Below are 13,677 nucleotides of genomic sequence, written 5' to 3' on the forward strand. Positions count from 1 at the left end.
TGCCCCCGGGCGCTCGGGAGCCGGGCGCAGGCTCCTCTTTCAGTCACTGGTTAAAGTGACAGCAGCCTCCTCTGGCGAGAGAGGTCACAAAAAGGTCGCGAAGGCAGAAGCCCTATAGGGGCAGACTGATTACGGATGCACCGGCCGAGTCCAGCCGTGCAGCCGGCGACCAATCGGGAGATCTGGGGCGGGAGCAGGGGAAACCTCGCCTGGGTTCAATGTGCTCGGAAAGTGCAAGTGTGCGAGCGGCTTGCTGTCTGGCTGTCTGTCTGTCTGCCCGCTGCTTTTTTGCTTTTTTTTTTTTTGTACTAACAACACCCCCCCTCCCCTTCTCCCCCCCAAAGCAGCAGCCTGGGCTGAAGTTTATAGTGTTCACAAACAAACACCAAACAAGTGAATTGGCTTCTCAGGGCATGGACGTGCGCGGCGAGCCCTGGCACCCAGGCGGTGTTGCTGCCCGGTCATTTCTCCCCCTGCTCACCCGAGTTTTTTGTTTGTTTGTTTTTTGTTTTTTTTTTGGGGGGGGGGTTGTGTTTTTTCTCTTTTAGTTGGAGGGGGGATGGATCTACGGAGGGATCAAGGAGGGATCGGTCTTCAAATGCCGCCTGGCCGCAGTGCAAAGCGGCAACGTGGCTGCAGAGTGGAGTTGGGAACGCGACGCCCAGCCTGCTCCTGCTCCTGCCCCTGCCGGGGGGCTCTTCCGCTCTCCACCAAAAATGAGGGCGCGGATTTATTTTTTTTTTAGAAACAAAAAGCAGCTCTGGGGTGATCCTTCTGCTCCGGCTCCAACCCCGCCGCTTGCTGCGGCCCGGCGCGGTGCCTCCGCTCGCCATCGGGGCTGCCTGGAGCTGCTCGCCCGTCCCAGGACTGGAGCGGGCGGAGGAGCAGGAGGAGGGCAGAGAGGGATCGATACGGGTTCATAATCCGCGAGAGGACTTTCCTCGGAGCGTGGCGGTGCTGCTGGGTTTCAAACAAACAACAAAAAGTCCTCACACCTCTATTAGCGATGCATGCAGCCGAGTGGCCCGGCCGCCGGCAGATCCACGGAGGTGAACCACGCTGGTTTTCGGGAGCTGGGGGGCGCACAAAGGGGACCTTAACTTTATCTTCCCCTGCTGCAGGATCGCAAGGGCCGCCTCCTTCTTTTTGAAAGGCAAAGAGAGTGCTAGGACTAAAAGTCGATTTTCTTTTTTCCTGGGGGGCTGGGGGGAAGAGGAGGGCGAGAGCCCAAGTGACAAGAGATGATGATGAATTCGGCTCAGCGGCCTGTTATCTGTGACATTGAGCTGTTATTTCAGATAATGGCTATTGTTCCAGACGGGGAGGGGAGAGAAGGGAAGAAAAAAAATCGCGCCCAGCCGAGTTAGGTAGGACAGGAAAAAAAAACAAACCCTTTGTAAATAACCCCCAAATCCTGGCCCGAGATTCCCACAGAGTGGGAACCTCAGCGAGCTCCCGGTTTGCTGGCCCATTGATTTCCTGCCCTCCCTTAACTTGTCCATTGTTGGAGCCTTTTTTTTTTTAATTTAGCCATAAATTGGACCAGCTCGAGCTATGAGCTGTTCTATTTTCTTCCTGTCAGGATGAGGGATTTGTTTTATGATGCATTGTGTATTAAATACAAGTAATCTGGGAAACTGATTGCTCGAGCCCATAGGCCTGATCAGAGGTTCTGATAGGAAGCCCGAGCCCCCTCCCTGGAACAAAGCCGCTCTGAAAAGGAGGAAATGTCGGTGGATAAACAAAAGGGCTCTTGGTATCAGTAGCAGGTCCTGGCTAAATTAGGATTTCATGGAAAGGGCTCGCGGAGAGGTTCCCGGGCTGGAGGAGGGAGGGCGGCTCGAGCTGCGGAGCTTGCGGCCGCTGGCCGGTAGATGGCGTTGCGAGCCGGGCTACTGCGCGCGGCGCAGCTCCGCCGCCTCCCGGGTACTCGAGTGCCTCCAGGGCTGCAGCCAAGGCGGTGGCTGCTGCTAGAAGGTGTGAGCTGAGTGCTGGTCCCCGCATCAGCTTTACAAGGGGCAGCATCGGCGCTGTAAATGCAGAGGGCAGAGCCTGGGCTCTTGCAGCTATTCTCCTGCCAGGCTTCTGCTCTCCAGGGCTTACTAAACTGCTGGCTGTAAGATCCCAACCCCCTGCTGCTACACTATATGAGTAGGAGTAGGATTATTATGACCGATGATCGATTGCGATGATGCCCTGTTAGCTCAACTCAGACGCCTAGTAAGGCGACTCTGAAAGGCTTCCTCCGTTGTTATCAGGGGATGCACCGACTCATTTGCCAAGGAAGTTCCTCACCTGCGTGCATCCGTGGTCGCCCCCAAAAGCCGGGCAGCAGGCTCGGGGGTTACTCACCCACACATTTGCGGGCTCTGTAACAGGGCAAACTTAGATCTCTTTGGATCTAAATCAAATGTAGCTCTCTTGGACACACGTACACACACCCCGCTTCCTAGCAGCTTCTCCCCCGACACTTCTGCACCAATCCGTTCACAGCAGTTCCCGGTCACAAATTAATCCCGAAAAGCTGCTGTCTGCTGGCGAGCAGGGGGGGCACAGCCGGAGTCGGCGTGGTTCAGCTTTGCACTTGAAACGGGCTATTAAAAATCATGTTTTGCCATAATCTTAAAAACCGGCTTGATTCCATCCCCAAATGTAGCGGGGCAGCAGGTCGCTGGCACGAGCGCTGTGGCCGGGGGCGGAGAGCCGCGTCCCCCAAACTCTTGGGCTGTCTCCCTGCGGGGCGAGGAAGGAGCCTGGGCCCGTGCAGCCCGGGGCCCCGGCTTTCCTTCCCCCCGGTTGCAGGGTGGAGAGATCAGAGGCAGCAGACGGTCCTGATGGGATCCCTCGCTAAGTGATCCCCTACGTGGGTGTGCCTGTGTTTTCCTCCTGGGTCGAAAGGGGCCCAGGGGCATCTCTGGCCTCTTCCTCCCTCTTCCTCTGAAGGGTTTGCAGGCCCCCCAGTCCTGCCCTGGGACCCACTGGCAAGTGTTTATTTAAAGTGAGTCCCCGTATGAGCGGAGGCAGCGAGGAGCTAGTACTTCGGGCTGCTAGCTCAATTCCCACCAGGCTGTAAGCTGATGCCTCTTTTAAGCCTTTAACTTCATGGTCGTCCCCGAAGTAAAAGTTCTCCTAATGGAGACCCTATGGACATGGCGCATTCCAACACATCATTAAAGCAATGAAAAGCAGCTCAGGCAAAGCCAGATGAAATAACTGCACTGTCCACTTTTAATGGGCTTCCTGTGTGCAAGCGCGCTGCGGAGGACAGCGCTGGAAAACCAGACAAGGCGCTGGCACGTCTCTCTCTAAAAAAAATTAAAAAGTACCGTGACTTCTATCACATGCTCGTCTATTAGCCTCGCATTTATGGACCGAGCCACTTCATAACCACATGTGTAAGTGGGGTTTAACGTTATATTTCTCAAGGCGACTAAACACAACACTGAGCATCCTGGCTAATGCTGCGGGGAGCTTTTTTCCAACACGGGACAAGTGGACTTCAAAACAAATCCGAAGCAAAAAGCCCTTCTCCATCGCAGCCGGAGCGGCCAAGTCCACTGGAAACCCTGAAAACGATTCAACCTCCCTGCGCTTTATAACGTGAAAGATATGGACCGATGTTTGAAAACTAGGACGGGCAGGATGAGAGAGGGCTGGTCCCCGCGCGGGGCCGGGGCCGAGCCCGCCCCGCGCCCCCCCCGCTCTGCGGCCCCTCCTGCCTCCCGTTTGGGTGGATTCCTTCCTCCCAGCCAAAGGGCTGTTTGAGAGAGGGGAGGAAATTAAAGGTAAAAAAATGTAAATAAAAAATTTCCCTTGGTCTGGAAATGGGCCCAACTGAAAGCATGTTAATCTCCACCTCAGTAATTTGGTTCTTCTGGAGAAGACAGAAGCCCCGCTGCTGTGCCCTGCACTTCATAAATCACGTCTTTATGTGGACAAGGTCAGGGCACCTAACAGCTCAGACATGGGCCTTTGCAGTGGCTCGGAGGGCTCCGGCATGTTTATTCTCTCGCACAGATCTCCGAGGAGCAGTCCAGCACGCTTCTAATTACTTTTGATTATTTTCATTTGCTGGGGTCAGGCTGGCTTTGCCAGGACTGCTGGAGGGCTGGTTTCTTTACACATCCCCCTTGTCTGTGCGGGACACGGCGGGGGCCCCCCGCCCCCGGCCTGGCCGGGGGCCCAGCGCCCACGTCTGGCCGGGGGTCCCCCTGCCACATCACCGAGTCCCCCACTTGGGCGCTTCCCGGCTGCTCCCCCGTTCCTAATTAAACTATAAAACTAATCACAGCTTGGCCACAGCCCTGAGCTGCGAGTCGGGGTAGAGGGAGGGAGAGCTGACCTCTTGTTTTGCCGGAGCAAAGAACAACTAGCAGCCCCCCCCCCCCCGGTTGATTTGAAATCTATTTAGTACATTTTCAACCTGGTTTGGAAGTGAAGAGATACAATTTCTAGGCTGAGAGTCTGCTACTGCTCTACCCGGTCCCGCGATCAATCGCTCCGAGTATTATTTGCAGAGTTATCCTAGAAACTCAAGCCTCTGAAAATGTTTTTTTCCCCTCTAGACAGATGTTCAGCACAATTCGGAGTCGTAACCTCCAGCTACTGCAGATATATGCAATTACGGGCTTTGCTTCTTAAACCAGACCGCCCTGTTGCTAAATTAACTGCGAAAATAATTAAAACAAAAAAAAAATCAGTCAATTGAAAAACAAACGAACGAAAATGGAAACATTCCCCAAATGCCCCCCTCCTCCCCAGCACAAATCTTGCACGTTATATAAAACAGAGGTACGGGCGAGGCTTCGAGTACGTCGAGGCGATTTTCCCACAAAAATGCACATAATGCGTGCTCAGCAGACTGAAAACTTCCAGTTCCTCTGATAGCTGGAGGTACTTTTATAATCACGGATTTGTGTGCTTGTGTGTACAGAGACAGAGTGTGTGTATTTCTGCTGTTATATGGTGTGATCACAACGTATGCTTCTGCCTTATTAGTGGTGAAGAAAGATCCTGCGTGTCTATGTATCCGGACACACACATCCAAAAGACGTGCACGGATTGATGCTCCAGCTAGGCACACGCCAATGCACGCGGACAGACACGGATCCACACTAGCCCCCAAACGCTGGACGTGTGTAATCTGTGACCTTTTCAACACTTGGGGGGATACATGCGTGGCTATCAGCCCTTTCGACACCCTCGCTATCTACACTGTTCCCTGTCCTGCCCCGATCCTCAGCAGTCCTGCTCCTGGCAGGAGTTTCACAACTAACTGAGTGCTCAGCAGAAGGGCTCCTCTTTTTTTTCTTCCCTTTGAAAATTCACCCTGCTCAAAAAACGGGGGCTTTATCCCCAGATCTGAGCGCCACCGGCTCATTCCTCACTTTTTCTTCCGTTTTTAAATGTCTTTTAACACATTAAAAAAGAATCCCGACCTCTGCAAATCTTTCTTTAGTTTTGGGTATCAGACACAATCATTGGCACCATCCACGACTCCACCCCGGACTCCGAGCGCTGCCCCAATCACATTTTGTTCCTGAACTCGTTGCCACGGCAACCGGCAAGAGAGAGAACCACAGAAGTGGACTATAGAGAGCAAAAGTAAACTCAGCGCGGGCTGAAGTATTTCCCTGTCAGTGCTTTAATCCCACTTTCCTCTTGCTTCTCCCTGCATTTAGACCAGTGTCACATTGGGGCAAGTGAGATGGGACCCAGCCACGGCTCCCCAATGTCCCCATCTGTAATCCTGTGTCCCGGTGCACACACGTGCACAAGGTGGAGGAAGGCACTACTTAAGTCCACCTTGCCGGACTGTTTAGTGTGTCCTGGCTCAGAGGCAGGTGCTGTGTGCAGTCCGAGTGGCTGGCCGAGGCAGTTGCCTGACTAGCCACAGACTGCTGCGGGTGACCCCACTTTTCTGAATCTTGGGCTGACAGCTGACTAGTGGGGAGTAATGCATGAAGGCGCTGGTCTTTTGATACAACTTCTGCACAAAATGGAAATGCCAGGACTGGGGTGTTCCCTCAGATGAGTCTGTTCCTGCCCACAGAGAAAGAGGGAAGGAGGGCATCTAGCCATCTAGCCCTGCCCTCCTAGAGTAGGTTCCACACGTGGAGAGGTGATTGAGACAGGCTGGTGGGGACTCTGATCTCATGAGGAATCTCCTGGGCTTGTAGTCAGACCTGCACAAGTTCCTCTTAATTGTAAAGCAATTATAATTAATTATCAGCCCTGCCAAAACAAAGCCAGTAAACCTACACGAAAAAGGAAGGAGGGGAGGGGAGGAAACTATGAAGGAATAGGTCCTACCTGCATATAGGTACCTTTATGATGGATAACTTGAGATCTGAAAGCAACTTGAGGGAGGGTCTGTGGGATGTAGGTTCTTGCTTATTGCACAGATAATGGAACCACCCCTCTAATGGAAAAACTGACAGGAAACTTATGGACAAAACCCTACGGAGTTCCCCCCCACCCCCTCCTCAAAATCTTCCTACAGGTTTTTCGGCAGGAGATGATGAGAAAGGACCAAAGGTTGAGGGTGGTGGTGATCATTCATTGTTAGTGTTAAGGGAGAGTTTAGAAGCCCCAGCCTTAATTCGACCTCCTTATGCTCAACTGTACACACAGCATGATGGACTCCTTGCCTTGGAGAGTTTACAATCTGAGAGACTGTGCAAATGAATGTGCAACCTTTTAGCAGTTTGAAAAATGTTAACACATTTTAGCTAACATATTCTAACAACGAGTGTAGACAGCACAAGCTGTATTTGAATATGCTGGCTGATTAATGTGAATGCTAGGTCCCTGCCCCTTCCCCTGCAAAGTTATGTTTATTTTACTGTACTTCATCTTTCATCTTTATAGTTCTTCTATTTGGAAACAAATCCAAGATTCTGGAGAATTTTGGAAACTCCACTTTGAAGCTCTAAATCTACAACTTTTTCTGATGTTCTAGAGTCGTGAAGGGCTATTTTTACTGTAAACTGCACAAGGGATGAAACATTTTAGCTGCTTCTTCAATGGGGCAGACACCCAGAACAAATTACCTTTCAATTGGTTAGCAGTTTATAAAGCCACTTGCTAGAAATCTACTATATCCCAAAACTATGGCACTGCTATACCTATTTAGGGCCAGATCTGGGTTTCACATGCAACAATTAATGGAAAGTTTGCTATTGCATTTATAACATTTCCTTCCTTCCTTCCCTCTATAGGAAAATAGGTGCCTTGTCTTCAAATCTATGGATGAAATATTGGGAGTGTGGTCCTGTGGAGAGGCCAAGGTCTCCCTGCTGATCTTTGTTCTTCCTTGTCTGCCTTGGACAAAGCGGGTCTTGCAAAAGCTATTCTAGTAGGTGCTCTCCTCCCAAAAACATGTCAGGAACTTCACAGAAGAGGGCTCCCCAACCTGGAAGTGGAAAGCATACTGAGAGGACTCTGTACACTACTCGCATAGTTAGGTGTATAGGTACAGCAGGGGCCTACTAATGCTATCCCAACTACACCGTCCACATTTTTTTCAAATGTTGTTCATGTTCGATTCAAGTCTGACAGGCCTATCTTGAAAGCTCTCCTTCATCCTCAGAACTAATGGTTCATTCAACAGAAGCAGGGTATGAGAAAGACATGTAGTATCAAGTTCAGCAGTGGTGTGCTTAGCTGAAATTATCATTCTATTTATGGCCATTTTATGCCTTAACAGCATTCCAAACCACAGTGACACAATTTGCAAATTAAAACAAGAGTACCTGGAAAAGGAAAATCAATCTTACTAGAGGACCAGGGTGAAATGGTTTCAAAGGGTTACTAAACAGGGAGAAAAAAAAACACTACAAAAATTAGATAATGCCTAACAAACAATTCTATTTTTATTAATCAGTTTTAGGAATGACTGGCTATTATCAAAGCATTCTCATTGTGGCAGAGTTTTTTAACTAAGCTTACAATAAAGGACAAACACCTGTGGACTTTATACTGGTAAGAAGCAATTTATCACCCAATAAAAGTCAAACAGTCATTTTTAGGTTCCCATTTACCATTTCAAATGTACAAACGTGGATGGTTCTGAGGGTCAAAAACTGCTATATATAGATTTATAAATAAAAAAAAATACACACTAATTTATCCAACTCTAGCAATACATTGCAACAGGGGGAAAAACCTGCATGAGAGAAGCTTTGTTACAATTTCATTTCACCTACATTTTGTATTATATCCATTGTCATAATGGGCCAGAGTTGTCTAAAACCTGAACTAAATGGGCATTAAGTCAGATGGCATATGAAATTGCTGGAATTCGATTTTCAGATAAACCACAAAACTTGATGAACTAACATTGTTCCAGATGAATTAACTCATCATCCTTGGGAACAGAACATTTCAGAGGAAAGAACCATACAATCTTTTCCTGAAAGGGCTCTAATAGCTATGATTAATCCTTGTTCTATTGAAAGGCACTTGCCTACAAGTGAAGAGGAACCCTGCTAAAGGCGGCTAAGGATCAACACTGCCTTCTGAATTATTACTGCTGTGCCAAGCTCTGACAGTGGTACTAAATATTATTTACATTTAGATATGAAATGTGGAATTCTTTGTTACAGGATTGTTATGAAACTATAAATAGGTTAAAATCCCATCAACAATTCAAGTCATGCTTTGTAGACAAGCACGGGGTTGGAACAGAATGCTAATTTATTAGCCAATGAGTAAATCGCAGGGCTGAACCTTACCTTAGTCTCAGGCAAACTTATATTGGCAAAGTAACTACCTGAAGCATTTGGACCACAGACACCATTTAAATAAGAGCTTACAGAACAATTTTCATGTACGTAACTTCTGCAAAGAAATCAGCCATTTGAGCGAGCACAACAGGTACATGCCTCACTAGCTAGCCACGTGCATGCACAATTGATTCCTGTGCACATCTTAAATGCTCCCTGTACCTATGCAATTAATCATTGCATGATTAATTTTGAAAATCATGCCCTACAAGAGCTATAAGAAGTACACAAGAGGTGAGTGTTGTAGAAAGAAAAAGAAGGTGCAACAAAAGACAGGCCATGCTTAGTCACACAGGATGACACTCCTAGCCCCATTGAACTCAACTGGAATTTTGCTATTGATTTCAAGGAGAGAGGATTTCATCAAGAAGTCTTGCAAAATTGCTGTGAAATTTTCTGCACCCCCCGTCCCCTGCCCCATTGACATACTTCTTTATGAAGAAGATAATAATGACAAACAAAAAGATATTTAATTTGCCCATAGACACTCTGGGGGAGTTGGCAAGTAGTCTGTATTTGATATGTGTCAAAATAAATTTGTATAAATAATAAAAAATGTGTATGTTCATTAAGAAGCCAAGGACATCAGCACAACCTTGCAGATTTCTTCTGTAAATGAGTTGAATATTTTCCAACTTAACAAATATACTACCCTACCTACAAACTTGGAAATTAAGGGGATTTTTTTTTCCTCCTAATTCTTACCTCCCTTAGGGCACACTTGTGTTCTGGCATGCATCCCTTATTTGCTAAAGAAATTTCCAACTTAGTAATTTAGCACCCTACTGATCAAAAAAAAAAGAGAGAATTTAGGACTGTGCCTGTGAAGAGGGAAGGGAGGGAAGTAGCTGAGCTGCAGGCAGTTTTTTTTCTGTTCCTCTTTCCATACAAGTCATGCATCAGATGTTGTAGGAGATTCATAGAGAAAAGATTTCCAGGCTATAAGGTACATATCAATCCATACACTGTGTTTTACAGATGCAAAATAACTTCCAGAATTTAAAATGAGGAGAGAGACTATATCACATATTTAAGTTTTAAGATATTGGGCTCAACTCAGCATTGGAATAGCATCAATTTTAGTGACACTGTACTACAGAAGCACCAGAGGCCCCAGCCAAAACTGGGATCCACTTGTGAATATACACTTAGCAAAAGTCAGTTTCTGTCCTGGACAGCTTACAATCAAAATACACAAGACAAAGAGTATATTATTATATCAGACAGAGAATTGAGACTCAAAAAGTGCATTGCCCAAGATCAAACAGGACCTCTATGCAGAGGTGGGAACTGAACAATACTTTGCCATAGTTTTTATTCCATACGAGGTGCTTTTTCCTCCTTGGATTATAATGGACAGTAACTTGTGTCCTCTGCCTAACATTTGCTGCTTCTTAACTGCACTGGTAGCGGGAATTGCCTGATCTTTGCCAATTACAACTGCTATGCTTGTTTTAACAAGGCTGATCTGTAACATGAATTATTCTTTATCACTACATTTAATTAGGAAACTATTTCAGCATTGGAAAGAAACATCAATGCTTCCAAACAGGCCTTTTAAACATAATCAGATTGCTCCGGCTGGTACAGCAAAAGTAAAACTCCTGCAGAAACAGTCCTGGGGAAGATCTGTAAAACTCGTGAGTTCAACATTTGCAACAGAAATCTGAAACAGAGTTCATTATGTCAAGTCTTGTTGCTAGGAGTCACCTAGCAATAATGCAAGTGTGAAACATAAGATTGATCACAATTCCCATAGGGGGTAAGAAGAACGCCGAAAATAGAACACTGACCTCTTCTAACCCTATATGAATGACCAGAAAACTGACAGGGTGTAGAGCTGTGTCCCTTTATTATATGCCCAAACAATCATGTCATCTTCTGGGTGCACTTGGGCAAAAAGAAATGAATATATTCTATTGCATAATAAGAACAGAAACCTTTGAGCTAAGAAGAATTCCATCCATAAAGAGATCCATGCATATCGATTTAAGATGATGCATGTTAAATATTGTGGAGGTATTTCCTTCAGCAAGTCCCTAGTTTCTTTACTAGATTTACATCCACATGTTATCTATACTTTGTGATTTGTCTGGATCAGATCCTTAATTGGTGTAAAACAGTATAAATCCATGAACGTAATGAAGCTACATCTATTGAGAATGTGGTCCCTTAAATTGATCTTTAGCTATTTATATTTAAAAAAAAACAATTAGAAAATGGTCCAGGGATGCAATAAGACTTTCACATTTAAAGCAGTTTTTATGTTTGCAATTTTTTCAAAAGAATGAACTGAAAAGTAAGATAGTTTCACTTTACAGCTGAGGAAGTAGCTTATGAGAACTGATACAAAGCAGTGAGCAACTGCAGACTTGGGCAAGCTCTGAATCAGGCCAGCATAGCGATTTCTTTTGGAAACTCTGAAATACTTTCAGTTGAGGCCAGGTATTTTTCCATTTTCCTAATTTAATGCTTGTGAGATCTTTGGAGATGAACCAAAGATAGAAAAACTTCCACAAGACGCCATGAACAGAAGCTCAGGTGTCTGCCACATGGGAGAAATTATTTGTCTATCAACCTAGTGAGTTTATATATGATACATCATACATATAAATTGTTCAGCTTTTCCAATGCCTGTAGTTTATATAACAATGTTATACAAAATAAAAATCAGCATTATGAAGTCTAATACTTATTAAAACCTCACAATAATTTACAATTTATTCAGAATGATTCTTTTTTATTGAAAAAAAAAATTAACAAGCCCATATTTAGATTATCTTGGACTGGCAAGTACTTCTACTCTAAGAGGAAACTGAAAGACGTTTTTGTTGAAAAAAATATATATTCAGAAAATGAACACAAGTTTTTACATGAGTTTTTCATTCCAAAATACATCCTTTAAACCAGTCATTCTCAACCTTTTAGAATTGAGGTACCCCCTCATTTGATTTAAGGCACCCCTCAGAAAATGTCAGCTCTTAGTTTTCACTCATTTTTGATTGCAAAAAAATAATAGAGCAATTCTTCCATTGCAAATAATTCGGAAAGACTACAACAGATCAGACTACTTTGAAAACTATGGATCCCTATTTTTAATCTTTGAGGTTTATTCTTTGAATCATGTTGGCACACCTAACAGTTGAGACATTGTATGATGCTCCACAGCACCCCTGAAAGGGTCTTAAGGCACCCCTGGGTGCCACAGCACCCTGGTTAAGAATCATTGCTTTAAACCCATATAGACATAAATTGGATTCAATGAAAAATGGACCCTTCCATCTACAAACATACGTGAGATAGCTGTGCTCAGGTTTAAAAATCTTCTTGTCCTCATATTGCACACACATGTTTACAAGGAAATGAACGGAATGAAGCCTTTTGTGTAGTTCTTGGGTATCAAATCTGGGGTGAATAAGAATTGAAAAGAAACACTGAATCTCCCCTATGGATGAAATATGCTATGGTAACATTAAATCACTGAAGATACCAAAGATAGCTACTCCTTATCCTGGAAGTTAAGTTATGGGGGGGGGGTTCCCAGATGTGACAATGGTTAAAAAGGAAAAGGATATAGAGTAAATGATAGAAGAAAGGACCACACGGCTCAAAAACAGCTGGGAAAAACTGTTCCTTTTGATTTGGTGTCTCTTGTTCACCATCCCCATCTTGCCCCCTCCCCCTCAAGGTAAGAAATTGCTGGGATATAAACAGAATGTAACAGAAGCTTGGAGCTCCTGACTTCAAAACAGTCACTTGAAGGATGCTATGGCCAGAGGTCATGTAGTTTGAGAGTACACAATGCACATTTATGTTAGTAACACAAATAGTCGGGATATGCATTCAAAGTATGGTGATCTCTGTTTGTTCAGTTTAGTAAGAACAGCCTTATTTTCCTGAGCCCTACAGATTTACAAATCAAGATGAGACCAACCCAGGAAGAAGGTAAATTTTTAGCAGAATGTGTAGGATTGACTCCTGAGTCTAGATGGGCTAGGGGGCTTTTGGTAAGTCAAACACTGATTCAACTAAAGGGTTGTTTTGGTTTTTTCAACTTGTACATTTGCCCAGACCTTTAGGAAGGTGTATTTTGAATATATATGTGTGCAGGTGTATATTCATGCATCTATCTATATAGGTAGATAAAGATACAGTTTAAAACAATCTAAAATACAACCAGACCCAGTTGCAGCACTGAACAGCCAAAATGTGATAACTCTTCAGACCTCAAGCTCTTGCTACTGACTGCCATATAATCAACACATTAAATCTGAGCATCTCTTCAGCCACAGTTATTTGTATGATATATACAGATCAATACATATTGATTTTATAATTTTGATTCATATCTGCACAGTGCTCCAGCTTTGCACCATCCTATTTATCAAACTCCTCTCCATACCTCCCCCCCACATGCTTACCCAAGCTGTCAGACCCTCCAATAAGTTGCTGTCTGCGCTTAACTGCTGTTTGTGCTTCCCTCACCAAACCTTTGCCCAGTTCTGCTCCAAGACATGCACAATTCCTCATGATATCAGAAGGACCTTCATGTGTATGCTTAGAGCAGAATGGCTTTCTATTTACCTTCTCTCCAGAACTTGCCGCTCTCTGGAACTCAGGGTAACTACTGTTTTAAATATTAAGACTATTTAATTGTATCTAAGACCATGCTTAAGTTCTTTTAGGACCCAATCCTCAGTTATTATACACAGAGAATTTCCACTGAATTCAGTGGAAGTTACACGGGGCTTGCAAGAGACACCTGTTCACCCACTCTGAAAGGGAGGGTGGTCAAGGAATCTAAAAATCCTTGCGTCAGTGGCCGTATGTACCACCAGCCTCCTTCTGTACTGGAGTATGGGGACCTGGAACAGGTGCATTACTTGTAGGT

General features: G+C 45.3%; 1 protein-coding gene across 4 annotated transcripts in view; it reads right to left on the reverse strand.

The window, feature by feature from the left end:
* Positions 1-13,677, reverse strand: part of MECOM (MDS1 and EVI1 complex locus) — a 505,030-nt gene that overhangs the window by 65,238 nt on the left and 426,115 nt on the right. The gene's annotated exons all lie outside the window — the stretch shown is intronic.

Source organism: Alligator sinensis, unplaced genomic scaffold, assembly GCF_000455745.1.
Source record: "Alligator sinensis unplaced genomic scaffold, ASM45574v1 scaffold787_1, whole genome shotgun sequence".
Taxonomy (NCBI): domain Eukaryota; kingdom Metazoa; phylum Chordata; order Crocodylia; family Alligatoridae; genus Alligator; species Alligator sinensis.